The sequence below is a fragment of the Carcharodon carcharias genome, chromosome 23 (assembly GCF_017639515.1).
Source record: "Carcharodon carcharias isolate sCarCar2 chromosome 23, sCarCar2.pri, whole genome shotgun sequence".
NCBI lineage: Eukaryota > Metazoa > Chordata > Chondrichthyes > Lamniformes > Lamnidae > Carcharodon > Carcharodon carcharias.
This window is the reverse complement of record NC_054489.1, coordinates 52,401,913-52,419,319: the sequence shown is the minus strand read 5'-3', so window position 1 is coordinate 52,419,319 and position 17,407 is coordinate 52,401,913.

Below are 17,407 nucleotides of genomic sequence, written 5' to 3'. Positions count from 1 at the left end.
CAGTGTAAAGTCCACAGCCCCAGTGTAAAGGCCACAGCCCCAGTGTAAAGTCCACAGTCCCAGTGTGGAGTCCACAGCCCCAGTGTAAACGCCACAGCCCCAGTGTAAAGTCCACAGCCCCAGTGTAAAGTCCACAGTCCCAGTGTAAAGTCCACAGTCCCAGTGTAAAGTCCACAGCCCCAGTGTAAAGTCCACAGCCCCAGTGTGGAGCCCACAGCCCCAGTGTGGAGTCCACAGCCCCAGTGTAAAGGCCACAGCCCCAGTGTAAAGTCCACAGCCCCAGTGTGGAGCCCACAGCCCCATTGTGGAGCCCACAGCCCCAGTGTGGAGTCCACAGTCCCAGTGTGAAGGCCACAGCCCCAGTGCGGAGCTGCTAGTCTGGGCCAGGATGTTAGATTTACATGACAAGCTGCAGACCTTGTTGCTCAATCTTTGAACTGGATGTAGTGTCTCAGTTACAGGCATGTCTGCTAGAATGTTTCACCCCTCACATGGTGAAGGGCTGGGATCTACATTTCACTGTTTGGAGAGGGATCGGATGAACATCATCTTAGAGGGCGCTAATGACATTAGAGTGAAATGTCTCAATCCTCCTGAGGGTGAGGCAATTATTTCTGTGTAATCATTTCCCATTGCCCCCACAACAGGTCAGGTCTATAAATGGTCATCAAGTATTACTGGAGATCTTAAGTAAGTGGCTCGTTGACTTAAATAGCAGGGCCTGCTGCTTGCCTGTGTCTTTGGGTTTTCCAGGAATGTGGTTTTTGACTGGCTGCTGCTGTTGTTACTGATATTCAGCTCACAGAGCCTGAGAAATTGGATCAACCAGAACCATCTTAGGGACTGGGCCTGAAATAAGCACCATAGGCCCTTAGCCTGTGCAGACATTGGGCCCAGCAGCTGTTTCAGGCAGGCAATCTGGGTGACTACAGAGCGGCCAGCCCAGTATAGCATGTGATGGCTCCACAGGGTAGAATATGAGTGTGCAGGCTGCACTGTGTAATCAAACATCTTGTCTAAAATCAGAGATTAAACCTTCTTAATCTCTTGCATGTCCCAGCAAGCTCTCTGACTTCAGCTTCCTGCATTGATTAGCATATAAGCAATTCTATTGGTAGAATGACCTTAGCCAATGGAATGTTGGAGTGTGAACAGCTGGAGCTCAGCATCTGGGACATTTCACAAATTGTAATATCTCTCAGGGTGACCAACTGTCCCGTGTTTTAAGGGATTGTCCCAGGTCCCCTAAGGGATGCCTTTTGTCCTTTGTTTCTAGGGCAGCCTGTGGGAGTCTGAACCGGGGAGTCTCCGATTGCTTTTGCCTCTCAGTTTCCTTTTGCGAGCATGTGCATTGCGGGTGTCAGAAAGCAGGGGAGGTACGGCCAGCAGTGACCCACACCCTCCTTCCCCCACCCCAGTACCACATGTCCCTTATTTTATTTCATTAGAGTTGATCACCCTGTTCAAATCCCTCTATCAAACTATCCAGAACCCCCCACCTCGCCCAGTCAGTTCCACACAGTCAACACCCACTGTGTATGATAGTTACATCTTAACTGTCCTTCCGTCTTATTTCCACAATTTAATTTTGCGTTAGGTTATTACTGCCTCACCCTGGCTACATTTTAAGAACATTTTCCCAAGCTGAAACGAGCGACTCAGTTGGAAAAAGAAGGTTTGTCGGTTGTAGTTGGTGTCCAGAAGTTTCACCAATACCTAGTCGGTGCCCATAAGCCACTGACAGGTTTGTTCAGTGATGACAAAGCTATTCTGCCTGTAGCTTCAATGAGAATACAGTGTTGGACTTTGATGTTATTGGCTTATGTGTACACATTCCTGCACTGGAGGGGGCGCAGAGGAGCTTCACCAGGGTGTTGCCTGGGATGAAACATTTAAGTTATGAAGAGAGGTTGGATAGACTTGGGTTGTTTTTGTTGGAGCAGAGAAGACTGAGGGGCGACCTGATCGAGGTGTACAAGATTATGAGGGGCATGGACAGGGTGAATAGGGAGCAGCTGTTCCCCTTAGTTGAAGGGTCAGTCACAAGGGGACATAAGATCAAAGTGAGGGACAGGAGGTTTAGAGGGGATGTGAGGAAAAGCTTTTTTACCCAGAGGGTGGTGACAGTCTGGAATGCGCTGCCTGGGAGGGTGGTGGAGGCGGGTTGCCTCACATCCTTTAAAAAGTACCTGGATGAGCACTTGGCACATCATAACATTCAAGGCTATGGGCCAAGTGCTGGTAAATGGGATTAGGTAGGTAGGTCAGGTGTTTCTCACGTGTCGATGCAGACTCGATGGGCCGAAGGGCCTCTTCTGCACTGTGTGATTCTGTGATTCTGCGTACAGCCCTGTCTCACATATAGTGAATGCTGATGTACTTAGCCATCTTCCATTAGTGGGTAGTCTCGTCATTACACCTGTTCCACAAGAGTTAGTGTTATTGTTAAATTTCTTGGATTGATCACCCGAATGTGCCAAACAGATCAGGAATTGGATGAACAGAGACCCAGTACCCGTCAAAAGTCAAAGACTTTTTCTACAAGGATGGCCAAGAACACTTGTGTCTGATCACTTACTCCAGATTTATTCCAGAAACACTGAATTGAGTTGTCGAGACAGAATTTTGCTGTGGGATTCAAGAGTCATGGTCCCATCACAGGGTAAGAGAGTCACTCTTGGCAGAGCTCCATAGTGCACACCCAGGCATATCGAAGATGAAGATGCTGACATGTAGTTATGTCTGTTGGCCAGGAATAGACAGTGACATCGAGAGCATGGTTAAACACTGTTCCCTTTGGCAGCAACACCAGAAGCTACCTGTTTCAGCTCCTCTTCACCCATGGGAATGGCCAGCTCAACCTTGGGTTAGACTGCATATCGATTAAATGGGACTGTTTCTAGGCACCATGTTCCAATTAATATCGATGCACATTCAAAATGGCTTGATGTCTATGAAGTAAAAATGCCAACTTCAGCTGCAACTATTGAAAAGCTGCATCATTCCTTCAGTATACATGGTTTACCTGAGATTATTGTTTCTGATAATGCAACAGATTTCACCAGCTTGGAATTGCAGGGATTCACAGATCTGAACGGTATCTGGCACATAAAGACCACTCCCTGGCATCCTTCATCCCATGGTCTCACCGAAACAGCTGCCCAGATTTTTAAAGCTGGTATGAAGAAGTTATCTGCAGGTACTCTGGAGTCTGGCCTTTCCAGATTTCAGTTACTGTGAAACACCACTTACTACTACAGGCTCGACATCTGCAGTGTTACTGTTTGCGTAAGCGTTTACACATGCTGTTTCCAAATCTAGAGGGAAGGTGACACAGAGCTAGAATAATCAAAAATTCACCCCAATCTACACAGCAAGGCTTGTATGTTCCATGTAGGTGACCCTGTGTACGTGTGTAATTTTGGAAGTCGATCCTGTTAGACTCCAGGAGCCATCATTTCAGAGAGTGGTCCATTATCTTTTCAAGTGCAAGTTGAAGATAGAATTGTATCTAAACAGGTAGATCATTTTGGGGATAGAGAAACATCCCAACGACTGCAAGGTCAACCTGTGATTGATGTTTCGCCGTTGACTCTGAGGTGTGTGATTGTCCTAGAGCTGATATTCCTGGTGTATCTAACGAGTTTCCAAATACAAAACTAACCAGTTCCAATGATGTATCTTCGAGAGCAGCCCCTGATCCCATTAATCCTCTTCAGTGACCTCCTGCTGGTTTTACTGATTTATTTTATTGTAAATGTAAGAAACTTAAAGGGGAAGAAATATAGTAACTCGATGTATTGACCCTCCCTCCTGTCAATCCTGTCATGTGATGCGATTATGGGGGCATCGACAAATAAGCTTATTGCGCAGTAATCCTGTGGGCAGGGCTTTCGACAGAGAGATTGTGTCTAGTGTGTAAACACCTCTACATGTCTCCTAAATAAAGTTTAGCCTTTTCTTCACCAAACTTGCTGCTTCATTGAGTTATTACACTGGACATTTAACTGGGTTATCTCTATAAATACTGTGGCTACAAGAGCAGCAGAAAGAGGGGTCAACCTCGGAGTAGCTGGATGATGGGCATCACAGAGCGATCACAGGCAACGTACATGGGATGAGGATGGCACAATACAGAAGGGCAGACAGCAAATCTCCTGGTAGGAATGGTGGCAAGCAGACGGACAGACAGACAGACAGACAGACAGACAGACAAAAGCAGGTCAAGGCTGGGAATTTAACAAACATACGAAATAGGAGCAGGAATAGGCCATTCGGCCCCTTGACCCTGTTTCACCATTCAATATGATCATGGCTGATCTGTTTGTGTTTCGAGTTCCACAGACCCATTTACACCCGATAACCCTTACTGCCATCAAATCTGTCACAACAGAAACAAAGTGGCAGGACCATGAAAGCTTGATTCAAACAACAAAAGCATGTTCCAATCATAGACAATCGCCTTGTCTACACCGAGTGGCTGGTCATCCCAGTTTCCCTTTAGCCGGAGAACCTTCAAAAAATACTTTAGGGCCCCCTGGACATCACCAAGTGCAGGAAACGGGCCCAATCCGCTGTCTGGTGTCCAGGCATTTCCAGGACAATTGAGAACAATATAGCAAACAGCCAGGTGTGTGCACTGCACAGACAGGACCAAAGAGAACCCCTCATCCCCACACAGCTCCCTACCAGGCCATGGCAGAGGCTGGGCATCAACCTATTTGTCTTCAGCAGCAAATCATTCCTTATAGTGATGGATTACTGTTCCAGATAGGTTGAGATGAAGCAATTCTCTACATTTACCACAGAGGCAGTAATTAAAACATTGAAAGAGATGTTTGTAGCCACAACATCCTGGACGAGATTGTGTCCGATAACAGCTCACAATTTTCAAATGAGTACTTTGAGCACTTTGCCACCACATCTGGCTTCCACCACTGTACCAGCTCCCCGCAATACCCACAGTCAAATGAAGAGGCTGAAAGAGGGTCCTGTACAGTGAAAGTCCTCCTACAAAGGAATGAAGACTTTCCTACAGCACAGGTCACCTACGGGTTCACCCCTGGCCTGGCCCCTTCTGAACTCCTGATGGGCAAGAATCTCTGCATACAACTTCCAATCCTGCTGAGAAATCTCAAACCAGGATTGGTCACCAAGAACCACCAGGACATCCAAACAAGAGAACAGGCCTACAGGTGGAAGCAGACTTCCTCCTACAGGAAAAGTTACCACACCAGGCACTCACCACAACTGTAAAAGGATGACAAGGCCTGGATTAAAGATCTCGAGAGAAAAGGGGTTCTATCATCAGGAAGGATGATGACTAACCCGAGTCCAACTGGTTGGCACCCCAGAGGATATTTTTATTCATTTATGGGATGTAGGCTTTACTGGCTAGGCCAGCACTTATTGCCCATTCCTAACAGCCCTTGAGAATATGACGGTGAGCTGCCTTCTTGAACCACTGCAGTCCATATGGTACAGTCAGGAGGAATTGGAAGAGTCTCCTCCTCATCCCTAGACCGCCCATTCCCACAGTGGATGTTATATACGTGGATTCCAGTGAGGCCTTTGACAAGGTCCCTCGTGGCAGACTGGTACGGAAGGTAAAGTCGCACGGGATTAATCGCAATATGGATACAGAATTGGCTTGGTCATAGAAGACAGAGGGTAGCAGTGGAAGGGTGCTTTTCTGAATGGAGAGCTGTGACTAGTGGAGTTCCGCAGGGATCAGTGCTGTTTGTAGTATACGGAAATGATTTGGAGGAAAATGTAACTGGGCTAATTAGTAAGTTTGCAGACAATACTAAGGTTGGAGGAGTTGCAGATAGTGAAGAGGATTGTCAAAGGATACAACGGGATGTAGATCGGCTGGAGACTTGGGCGGAGAAATGGCAGATGGAGTTTAATCTGGACAAATTCGAGGTAATGCATTTTGGAAGGTCTAATACAGGCAGGAATTATACAGTAAAAGGCAGAACCCTTAAGTGCATTGGGGGGCAGAGGGATCTGGGTGTACAGGTCCACAGGTCACTGAAAGTGGCAACGCAGGTGGATAAGATAGTCAGGAAGGCACATGGCATGCTTGCCTTCATTGGTAGGGGTATTGAGTATAAAAGCTGGGAAGTCATGCTGCAGCTGTATAGAACCTTGGATAGGCCACACTTGGAATATTGCGTGCAATTCTGGTCGCCACATTACCAGAAGGATATGGAGGTGTTGGAGTGGGTGCAGAGAAGGTTTACCAGGATGCTGCCTGGTCTGGAGGTTATTAGCTATGAGGAGAGGTTGGAGAAACACGGATTGTTCTCACTAGAGCGACGGAGATTGAGGGGTGACTTGATAGAAGTTTACAAAATTATGAGTGGCATGGACAGAGTAGATAGTCAGAAGCTTTTTCCCAGGGTGGAAGAGTCAATTACTAGGGGACATAGATTTAAGGTGAGAGAAGAAAACTATAGAGATGTGAGGGGCAAGTTTTTTACACAGAGGGTAGTGAGTGTCTGGAATTCGCTGCCAGAGGAGGTGGTGGAAGCAGGTACGATCGTGGTGTTTAAGAGGCAGCTTGACAAATACATGAATAGGATGGGAATAGAGGGATACGGACCCCGAAAGTGCAAAATGTTTTAGTTGACGGGCAATATGATCGGCGCAGGCTTGGAGGGCCGAAGGGCCTGTTCCTGTGCTGTACTTTCCATTGTTCTTTGTTCTTTGTTCTTTGTACAGTAGAGAGACTTCGAGCGCGGCTGCACTTTAAACATGGTTCCCAGTATGATGAAGCGGTGAGGTGACAGGCGGGACAGGTGAATCGGATCCTGTCTGCCATCAAAACGGTGTTTCCCAGGGCTGCATAATTAATTTGGGATGATGAGGCGAGAGAAGCCGCCATTGTGGTCGATGAGTAAAATGTTTCTCCCATCCACTGCTGCACTTAGTGCAAATCTGGGACAATTCCACCCCTTGTGTTCCCTTTAACAACACCTTTCAGGAAGTGAAGAAGTTACATTGAACTGATGTATCAGTGAATGACTGGGAGTGAGGCCAGTAACTACTGAGCTGTCCTGTCCTGTTAGTGGTTATAATGAGGCCTCTGGGCAGCCTGGAGGCTCATTATTTATTTTAGGAACTATTTGTGGACACAGATAATGTTAATTAAAGGGATCTGGAGAGCAGAAGCATCAGGAGACCTGCTCTTGAATGTTTAGAGAATGCTTGAGGCTCACATAACACAGCTATGATAGAGGCCTAATGGGTATCTCAGGTTGGTCCCCAATGAACATCACTTGGAAGCTTGAAGATGCCCCTAATTTGGCAGTTGCGTCGTGTTAATGTAGCCTGAGATAAAATTAGCTGTCAGATTATGACAAGGGTAAAGGGCTGAGTCAGCATGGAAAAAACTGTAATGTAAAGTGAAGCCTCAAGCTAAAACCCTCACTACACTGGCCTTGTCCAGGTTGGGACGGGGAAGGTCTGGGGCAAGCTATGAGTGATGACTCCAGCACTGTCTGTATAGGTCCTGAAACCCTATACTCCAGATCCTGATTGTCGATAAAGGTCCTGGAACTCCCTCCCTAACAGCACTGAGGGTGTACCTACACCATCGGCGGAGAAGAAAAGAGTTGACCTTTCGAGTCCTCATGACCCTTCGACAGAACTTGAGTTCGAGTCCAAGAAAGAGTTGAAATATAAGCTTTTTTAAGAAGTGTGTGTGGGGGGCGGAGAGATAGAGAGAGAGAAAGGTGGGGGGGGTGTGGTTGTAGGGACAAACAAGCAGTGATAGAAGCAGATCATCAAAAGATGTCAACAGCAATAGTACAATAGAACACATAGGTGTTAAAGTTAAAGTTGGTGATATTATCTAAACGAATGTGCTAATTAAGAATGGATGGTAGGGCACTCAAGGTATAGCTCTAGTGTCCTCATTTATCACCCCACCAGCCTCCGCATTCAAAGGATCATCCTCCGCCATTTCCGCCAACTCCAGCATGATGCCACCACCAAACACATCTTCCCTTCACCCCCCTTATCGGCATTCCGTAGGGATCGGTCCCTCGGGGACACCCTGGTCCACTCCTCCATCACCCCCTACTCCTCAACCCCCTCCTATGGCACCACCCCATGCCCACGCAAAAGATGCAACACCTGCCCCTTCACTTCCTCTCTCCTCACCGTCCAAGGACCCAAACACTCCTTTCAAGTGAAGCAGCATTTCACTTGCATTTCCCCCAACTTAGTCTATTGCATTCATTGCTCCCACTGTGGTCTCCTCTACATTGGAGAGACCAAACGTAAACTGGGCGACCGCTTTGCAGAACACCTGCGGTCTGTCCGCAAGAATGACCCAAACCTCCCTGTCGCTTGCCATTTTAACACTCCACCCTGCTCTCTTGCCCACATGTCTGTCCTTGGCTTGCTGCATTGTTCCAGTGAAGCCCAACGCAAACTGGAGGAACAACACCTCATCTTCCGACTAGGGACTTTACAGCCTTCCGGACTGAATATTGAATTCAACAACTTTAGGTCGTGAGCTCCCTCCCCCATCCCCACCCCCTTTCTGTTTCCCCCTTCCTTTTTTTTTCCAATAAATTATAAAGATTTTCCTTTTCCCACCTATTTCCATTATAAAAAAAATAAAAAAAAAAACCCCACTAGAGCTATACCTTGAGTGCCCTACCATCCATTCTTAATTAGCACATTCGTTTAGATAATATCACCAACTTTAACTTTAACACCTATGTGTTCTATTGTACTATTGTTGTTGACATCTTTTGATGATCTGCTTCTATCACTGCTTGTTTGTCCCTATAACCACACCCCCCCCACCTCTCTCTCTCTCTATCTCTCCACCCCCCACACACACACCTTAAACCAGCTTATATTTCAACTCTTTCTTGGACTCGAACTCAAGTTCTGTCGAAGGGTCATGAGGACTCAAAACATCAACTCTTTTCTTCTCCGCCGATGCTGCCAGACCTGCTGAGTTTTTCCAGGTAATTCTGTTTTTGTTGTGTACCTACACCACATGGACTGCAGCGGTTCAAGAAGGCAGCTCACCACCACCTTCTCAAGGGCAACTAGGGATGGGCAATAAATGCTGTTCTAGCATGTCCCATGAATGAACTAAAAAATAAATTCCCAGCTGTGAAATGTGTGGTTCTTGGCCCTCGCTGTTTGCCAGCCTGTGTAACGAAATCAGAGGTGACTTTCAGAGAGTGAAACTGGGTCTGCGATTTTTAGGAAAAGCTGAAAGGTTAAGCAAGAGAAAAATGTTACTTTACACTGATTGTGATTTTTTTTTTAGGAATAAGTCCTCAGAGCCTCATAAGAACTGAAGTACAGGCTGCAGGACTTGTTGCATACTTCGATTTACAGGCCTCTACTCAACAACAACTTGCATTTGTATAGCGGTTTAAATGTTATTAAATGTCTCAAGGTGCTTTGTAGTGGCGATTCTCAAATAAAACCGAGGCGCGTGAGATAATAAGACAGGCGACCAAAGTTCTGTCAAAGAGAGTAGGTCATAAAGGAGTAGAGAGAGGTGAGAGGTTTAGGGAGGAACTTCCAGAGATTCAGGCCCAGGCTGAAGGCAGGGCCATCAATGATAGAGCAACTGAAATCAGAAATGCCAGAGGAGGTCAGAATTGGAGGAGCGCAGGTATCTTGGAGGGGTTTGGGCTGCAAGAGTTTACAGACTAGGCCAGGGTTTTCCAGTCCCTCCTGCCGCTGGAGTCTTTCAGTTCCACCGAAAGTCAATGGAATTTTGGCTGGCCCATCACATCCCCCACAGTGTGTCCCACCATGGCGGGGCCGGAAAATCATGGCCATAGGGTGGGGAAGGCAATGGAGAGTTTGAAAACAAGGATGAGAATTTTGAACCTGAGGCATTACTTAAACAGGAGACAATGTACATCAGCAAGCACAGGGATGATTGGAGAGTGGGACTTGGTGCAAGTAAGAGCAGTATAGGCAGCAGAGGTTTGGATGACTTCAAATTTACAAAGCATGCAAAATGGCAGACTGGCCAGGGGAGGATTGGAACAGTCAAATCTAGAGGTGACAAGGCATCACTGAAGGTTACAAGCCAATGGATTGAGGCAGGAGCAGAGAAAAGCCATATTACAGAGGTGGCAGTGGGCTATCTTACTGATGGGGAGGTTATGGAGTTGGAATCTCAGCATCAAATAGGACATCAACACTGTTAACCGTCTGCCAGCTGCAAGGGTGAGGGATGGAGTTAGTGGCTGAGGAGCAGGTTTGTAGCAGGAACTGAAGACTATTGCTTCAGTCTTCCCAATATTTAACTGGAGGAAGTTCCTTCTCATCCAGTCTGATAACTTAGATACACTGGATGGGTTAAGAGAGATGATGATGAAGTAAAGTTGAATGTCAACAGTGAACAGGGGAAAATGCTATGTTTTCAGATCATATCGCTGAGGGACAGCATGTTGGTGAGAAAGAACAGGGGGCCCAGGATAGCAGGAAAAGAAGTCATTGCAGGTAATTGTCGGGCTATGACTCAATAAACAAGAATGGAACCGGGGAGAGCATCCCCATAAGTTGGTAAGAAGAGAAAAAAATAGATTATGAGAGTAAACCAACCAGGAATCGAAAAGCAGATTGCAAGAGCTTTTACAAGTCTTTAATGAGGAGGAGAGTTGTTAAAGTAAACATTGGTCTCTTCGAAGAGATCATAAGGAATGAGAAAATGGCAGAGGTGGTGAATTAATATTTTATATCTAAATTCACAGTAGAAGATGCAAATTACGTACCAAAAATAGAGGGTAAGTAGGGGCTAATAAAAATGAGAAACTTAGGGGAGAATTTTCTCCCCGTCAGGAGGGATGGTCAGGAGCAGGCACAGGCAGGCGTGGAGCCTATCACCACCCACGATCGGCTGCACACCACCATTTTACATGGGTGGGCCAATTGAGGCCTGCCCAGCGTGACATGCGCTCGGTAGTTCTCAGTGCTACCTGTGCGGGCGGGGGGAGGAGGGAGAGTCGGGGCCTGTGCTCCTTCAAGCATGCACGTGGAAGAGCTCAGAAATCTCCCTGAGGCACAGAGCCAACTCAGGGACTAACTAAGTTCGGAATGAAAGTTTTTATTAAAGGCAGAAAAAAGTTATTTAGACATGTCCCCTCAATGTGACAGCATCACATGAGCTGGAACATGTGTATCAAACATTTGAAAATTTTTTATTTAATTAATAAAACCTTCATGAAACCTCATCCCGCCCGTGGATGAGGTTTCATGAAAAATGCGAAGGCCGCCTGGGCTCTTCACCTGCCCCCCGACAACATTAAGGTTGCACAGGCAGCCCTGACAATTTGTTTAATTGGCTGATTAATGGCCTTAACAGGCCTTTGACAGCTCGATGCGCTCATAGCCGACTCTGCTGCGTGTTCGCCGAGCGGAAGATCAGAATGACACGGGGTGATGTCAGGACGCACGCTCGCTGTCACGGTGTGTCGTTTTACACATCAGCTTGCGGGGCCTTCCCCCCACATGCTAAAGAGAAAATCCTGGCCTTAAAGTAATTGACCTCAGCAGAGGAAGGATATTAGAGAAAATTAAAGGACTGAAAGTTGGCGAATCCTCAGGATCAGGATGGCTTACATGCTCAGGGTCTGAAAGAGTTACCTGCAGAGATAGTGAATGCACTGATTGTGATCTTCAAAACGTCCCTAGGTTCTGGAACAGTGCCAGCAGATTACAGGTAAATATAACACCGATATTCAAAAACGCAGGAGAGAGAGAAAACGGAACTACAGGGCAGAGAGCCTGACATCAGTCATTGAGAAAATGTTGAAATCTATTATTAAGGAAAGGGTTGAGAGGGTTGACCTGTGTTAAGAGACTAGGTAAATTGGGCCTATACTCTCTGAAGTTTAGAAGGATAAGTGATTTCAAAGGGGTCTTGACAAGTTAGACATTGAGAGGTTTCTCTGGCTGCGGAATGGATGCACAGAAAGTGGAGTTGAACCAGGAGAGCAACCATTATCATGCTGACTGGTACAACAGGCTTGAGGGGTCTTATGTTATCTACATATCGTCTCTTGGTGACATCAGACAAAAGCACAACATTAATTTTCACATGTACACTGATGAAACACAGTTCTACCTCATTACCACCTCTCTCAACTCCTCCACTCTTACTAAATTATCAAATCACTTATCCAAAATCCAGCACTGGATAAGAGAAAATTCCTCCAATGAAATATTGGGAAGACTGAAGCCATTGTTTTCAGTCCCCGCCCAAAACTCTATTCCCTAACTACCAACTCCATCCGTTGCCTTGGCAACTAACTGAGGCTAAACCAGACTGTTCACAACATTGGAGTCACATTTAACCTCAAGATGAGCTTCCAACCACATATCTGCACAATCACTTTGACCACCTATTTCCACTGCGCTAATATTGCCCAACTTCACCCCTTTCTCAGTGCATCTGCTACTGAAACCTTCATTCAGGCCTTGGTTACCTCCAGACTCAACTATTCCAATTCACACCTGGCTGGTCTCCCACATTTTACCCTCCATAAACTAGAGTTCATTCCAAACTCTGCTGCCTCTGTCCTAAGTTGCAACAAGTCTAGTTCACCAAATTGGTCTGCTCTTGCTGACCGACAATGTTTCCTGGTCAAGCAATGTCTTGATTTAAAAATTCCTTGTTTCCAATTCACTCCATTGTCTCTGTAATCCCCTCCAGCCCCACAACCCCACAGCCCGAAATATCTGTGCCCCTCTAATTCTGGATTCTTGAGCTTCCCTGGATTTAATCACTCCACAGTTGGTGGCCATGACTTCAGCTACTTAGGCTTGAAGTTCTGGGATGTCTTCCCTACACCGCTGTGTCTCTCTCCCACCCTTTCCTCCTTTAGGAGACTTCTTAAAACTTGGCTCTTTAACCAAGCTTTTAGTCATCTGACCTAATATGTGCTCATGTGACTCAGTGTCATACTATGTTTTATACTGCTTGTGTGAAGCACCTTGGGATGTTTCATGATGTTCAAGGTGCTATATAAATGTCAGTTGTTGTGAAAATGGGAAGAGAAGCCATTGCAACTGATACGCTAGAACCAAATGAGTGCAGTCCCACCCAGCTGGATACAATGGAGAGGGGTTGGGGGAAGAGGTCCCACCCAGCTGGATACAATGGAGAGGGGTTGGGAGAGGAGGTCTCACCCAGCTGGATATGATGGAGAGGGGTCGGGGGAGGAGGTCCCACCCAACTGGATACAATGGAGAGGTGTTGGGGGAGGAGGTCCCACCCAGCTGGATACAAGGAGAGGTGTTGGGGTAGGAGGTCTCACCCAGCTGGATACGATGGAGAGGTGTTGGGGGAGGAGGTCCCACCCAGTTGGATATGATGGAGAGGGGTTGGGGGGGGGAGGTCCCACCCAGCTGGATACAATGGAGAGGGGTTGGGGCAGGATGTCCCACCCAGCTGGATATGATGGAGAGGGGTTGGGGGAAGAGGTCCCACCCAGCTGGATATGATGGTGAGGGGTTGTGGGAGGAGGTCCCACCCAGCTGGATATGATGGAGAGGGGTTGTGGGAGGAGGTGTCAAAGGTTTCAGACAGGTCGAGAAGGACGTGGTGTGAAAGTTTATCTTTGTCACAGTCACACAGGATGTCATTTGCTTCCTTAATAAGAGCCTTTTCAATACAATGGCTTGGGCAGAAACCTGATTGGAAGGATTCAAACATGGAATTTAGGAAAATGTGGGCATGGATTTGGGAGGTGACAATGAGTTCAAGGAGTTTGGAAAGAAAAAGGAGTTTGGAGATGGTGATATTTGAAAAGAAGGGTTAGTTTGTTTTGAGGGGTAATGAGAGCAGATTTGTAGGAGCTGGAGACAGTACACTTTGGATAGAAAAGATTATATGTGGGAGCACTTCAGGGGAGGAATGGAGGGCAGTGGATTCAGAGGAGAGATAGTGTGATGAATTTAGATGCAAGTTGAAATCAATGAGGATAAGAAATCATTAGCCCTGAGGCTGAGGGAGGAGAGCAGTGAGGATAGCTCAGTGAGAACATTTTGATTGTACTTTTGGGGGCGTTGGGCTGGGGGTTGGGCAATGGAGTAGAAAGAGTTTCATGAAAGGTGAGAGGGTGGAACAAGGTGAGATGCTGATAGGAGGAGAACTGCCAAAGGATCAGGGGACAGGCCAAGGTGTGCAAGGTGTGATTTTGTGATAAGCTCCACACTTATCACGTGACAGTCTAGGCAAGACAACTTGTGGTAGGAATAGTCAGGGGTGGTGGGGCCATTGGATGAGGCTTCAGTTGGGAGGAAAGAATCATCAGCCCTCAGCTGGCTTTCTGTTAAGACATGATATTGATGCAATCATCCACAATAAGGTCCTTGGATGGCAAAGAACTTCGGTCACAAGTGAACAGACATTCTGGAAAAGGCTGTGTAGAGGGGCAATGAGAGATGATCTGCTGGCAGAGTCCACAGGGTCAGCAGTGGGTGGGATGAATTGTTGGGAAGGGGATAGGCAAGGTTAGCGGTTAGGCCCCAGTCGACACACTGGCCAGAAGGTCAGTGAGAGAGTTGGATGGGCAGTGAGAAAGTCTAGGGGTTTGTGGGGCAGGGGATGGGCAGCGACAAAGGGATTGGCAGGATCCAGGAAACGGACACAGGGCAGTAGAAGACCAGGGCCAGGGGTGTCAGTAGGATTGTGGGACCTGCAGTAGACACTTTAAACTAAACTATAAATGCGCCCAATTATAGAGCCTGTGGAATTTAAACAATGTAAGAGAGGAGGTAATTCTCTCTCCACAGATGCTGCACCTGCTGCATATTTCCAGCACCTCCTGGAAAATGACAGGATCACATGGGAACCAGCAAAAAGCAAGACAGCAGAAGTGGCACCCACTTCCTGTTCTGCCATCGTGACATGCCATCGGTCAAAATTTTGCCCCGGATGTCCGAATGGTCAGTCATGCTAAAAGGCATTTGAAAAGTTGAAGGCCATTGCCAGGGAGCTTAGACTTCATGCTATATATATCCTCATGGCTAGTTTCTAAACTTTAAAAAAACTGGACAATGACCATTTAAAATGGCTGAAGCATTTTTTAATTCATTCACGGGATGTGTGTTTCGCTGGCTGGGCCAGCATTTATTGCCCATCCCTAGTTACCCTTGAGAAGGTGGTGGTGAGCTGCCTTCTTGAACCGCTGCAGTCCATGTGGTGTAGGTACACCCACAGTGCTGTTAGGAAGAGAGTTCCAGGGTTTTGACCCAGCGACAGTGAAGGGACGGTGATATATTTCCAAGTCAGGATGGTGTGTGGCTTGGAGGGGGACATCCAGGTGGTGGTGTTCCCATATGGCTGCTGCCCTTGTCCTTCTAGATGGTAGTGGTCGTGGGTTTGGAAGGTGCTGTCTAAGGAGTCTTGGTGAATTCCTACAGTGCATCTTGTAGATGGTACACACTGCTGCTACTGTGCATCGATGGTGGAGGGAGTGAATGTTTATGGATGTGGTGCCAATCAAGTGGGCTGCTTTGTCCTGGATGGTATCCAGCTTCTTGAGTGTTGTGGGAGCTGCACTCATCCAGGCAAGTGGAGTGTATTCCATCACACTCCTGACTTGTGTCTTATAGATGGTGGACAGGCTTTGGGGATTCAGGAGTTGAGTTACTCATTGCAGGATTCCTAGCCTCTGACCTGCTGTTGTAGCCACAGTATTTATATGGCTAGTCCAGTTCAATTTCTGGTCAATGGTAACCCCACCCCCCACCCACCCCAGGATGTTGATCGTGGGGGATTCAGTGATGGTAATGCAACTGAACATCAAGGGGTGATGGTTGGATTCTCTCTTGTTGGAGATGGTTATTGCCTGACACTTTTGTGGCATGAATGTTACTTGCCACTTGTCAGTCAAAACCTGGATATTGTCCAGGTCTTGCTGCGTTTGGACATGGACTGCTTCAGTATCTGAGGAGTTGTGAATGGTGCTGAACATTGTGCAATCATCAGTGAACATCCCCACTTCTGACCCTATGATGGAGGGAAGGTCATTGATGAAGCAGCTGAAGATGGTTGGGCCCAGGACACTACCCTGAGGAACTCCTGCAGTGATGTCCTGGAACTGAGATGACTGACCTCCAACAACCACAACCATCTTCTTTTGTGCTGGGTATGACTCCAACCAGTGGAGAGTTTTCCCTTGATTCCCATTGACTCCAGTTTTGCCAGGGCTCCTTGATGCCACACTCGGTCAAATGCTGCCTTGATGTTAAGGGCAGTTACTCTCAACTCACCACGGAGTCCAGCTCTTTTGCCCATGTTTGAACCAAGGCTGTAATGAGGTCAGGAGCTGAGTGGCCCTGGCAGAACCCAAACTTGGTGTCAATGAGCAGATTATTGCTGAGTAAATGCTGTTTATTAGCACTGTTGATGACCCCTTCCATTACTTTGCTGATGATGGAAAGTAGACTGATGGGGCAGTAATTGGCCGGGTTGGATTTGTCCTACTTTTTGTATACATGACATACCTGGGCAATTTTCCACATAGCCGGGTAGATGCCAGTGTTGTAGCTGTACTGGAACAGTTTGGTTAGGGGCTCAGCAAGTTGTCCAGCACAAGTCTTCAGTACCATTTCCAGAATATTGTCAGGTCCCATAGCCTTTGCAGTATCCAGTGCCTTCAGCCGTTTCATGATATCACAAGGAGTGAATCAAATTGGCTGAAGACTGGCATCTGTGATGCTGGGGACCTCTGGAGGAGGCCAAGATGGATCATCCACTCGGCACTTCTGGATGAAGATGGTTGCAAATGCTTCAGCCTTATCTGATGTGCTGGGCTCCTCCATCATTGAGGATGGGGATATTTATGGAGCCTCTGCCTCCAGAGAGTTGTTTAATTGTCCACCACCATTCACGACTGGATGTGGCAGGACTGCAGAGCTTAGATCTGATTCATTGGTTGTGGGATTGCTTAGCTCTGTCTATCACTTACTGTTTATGCTGTTTGGAACGCAAGTCGTCCTGTTTTATAGCTTCACCAGATTGACACCTCATTTTTAGGTATGCCTGGTGCTGCTCCTGGCATGCCCTCCTGCACTCTTCGTTGAACCAGAGTTGATGGTAATGGTAGAGTGGGGGATATGCCAGGCGATGGGGTTACAGGTTGTGTTCAAATACAATTCTGCTGTTGCTGATGGCCCACAGTGCCTCATGGATGCCCAGTCTTGAGTTGCTAGATCTGTTCAAAATCTATGCCATTTAGCACAGCGGTAGTGCCACACAACACGATGAAGAGTATCTTCGATGCAAAGGCAGGACTCCGTCTCCACAGTGACTGTGTGGTGGTCACTCCTCCCGATACTGTCATGGACAGATGCATCTGCAGCAGGCAGGTTGGTGAGGATGAGGTCAAGTATGTTTTTCCCT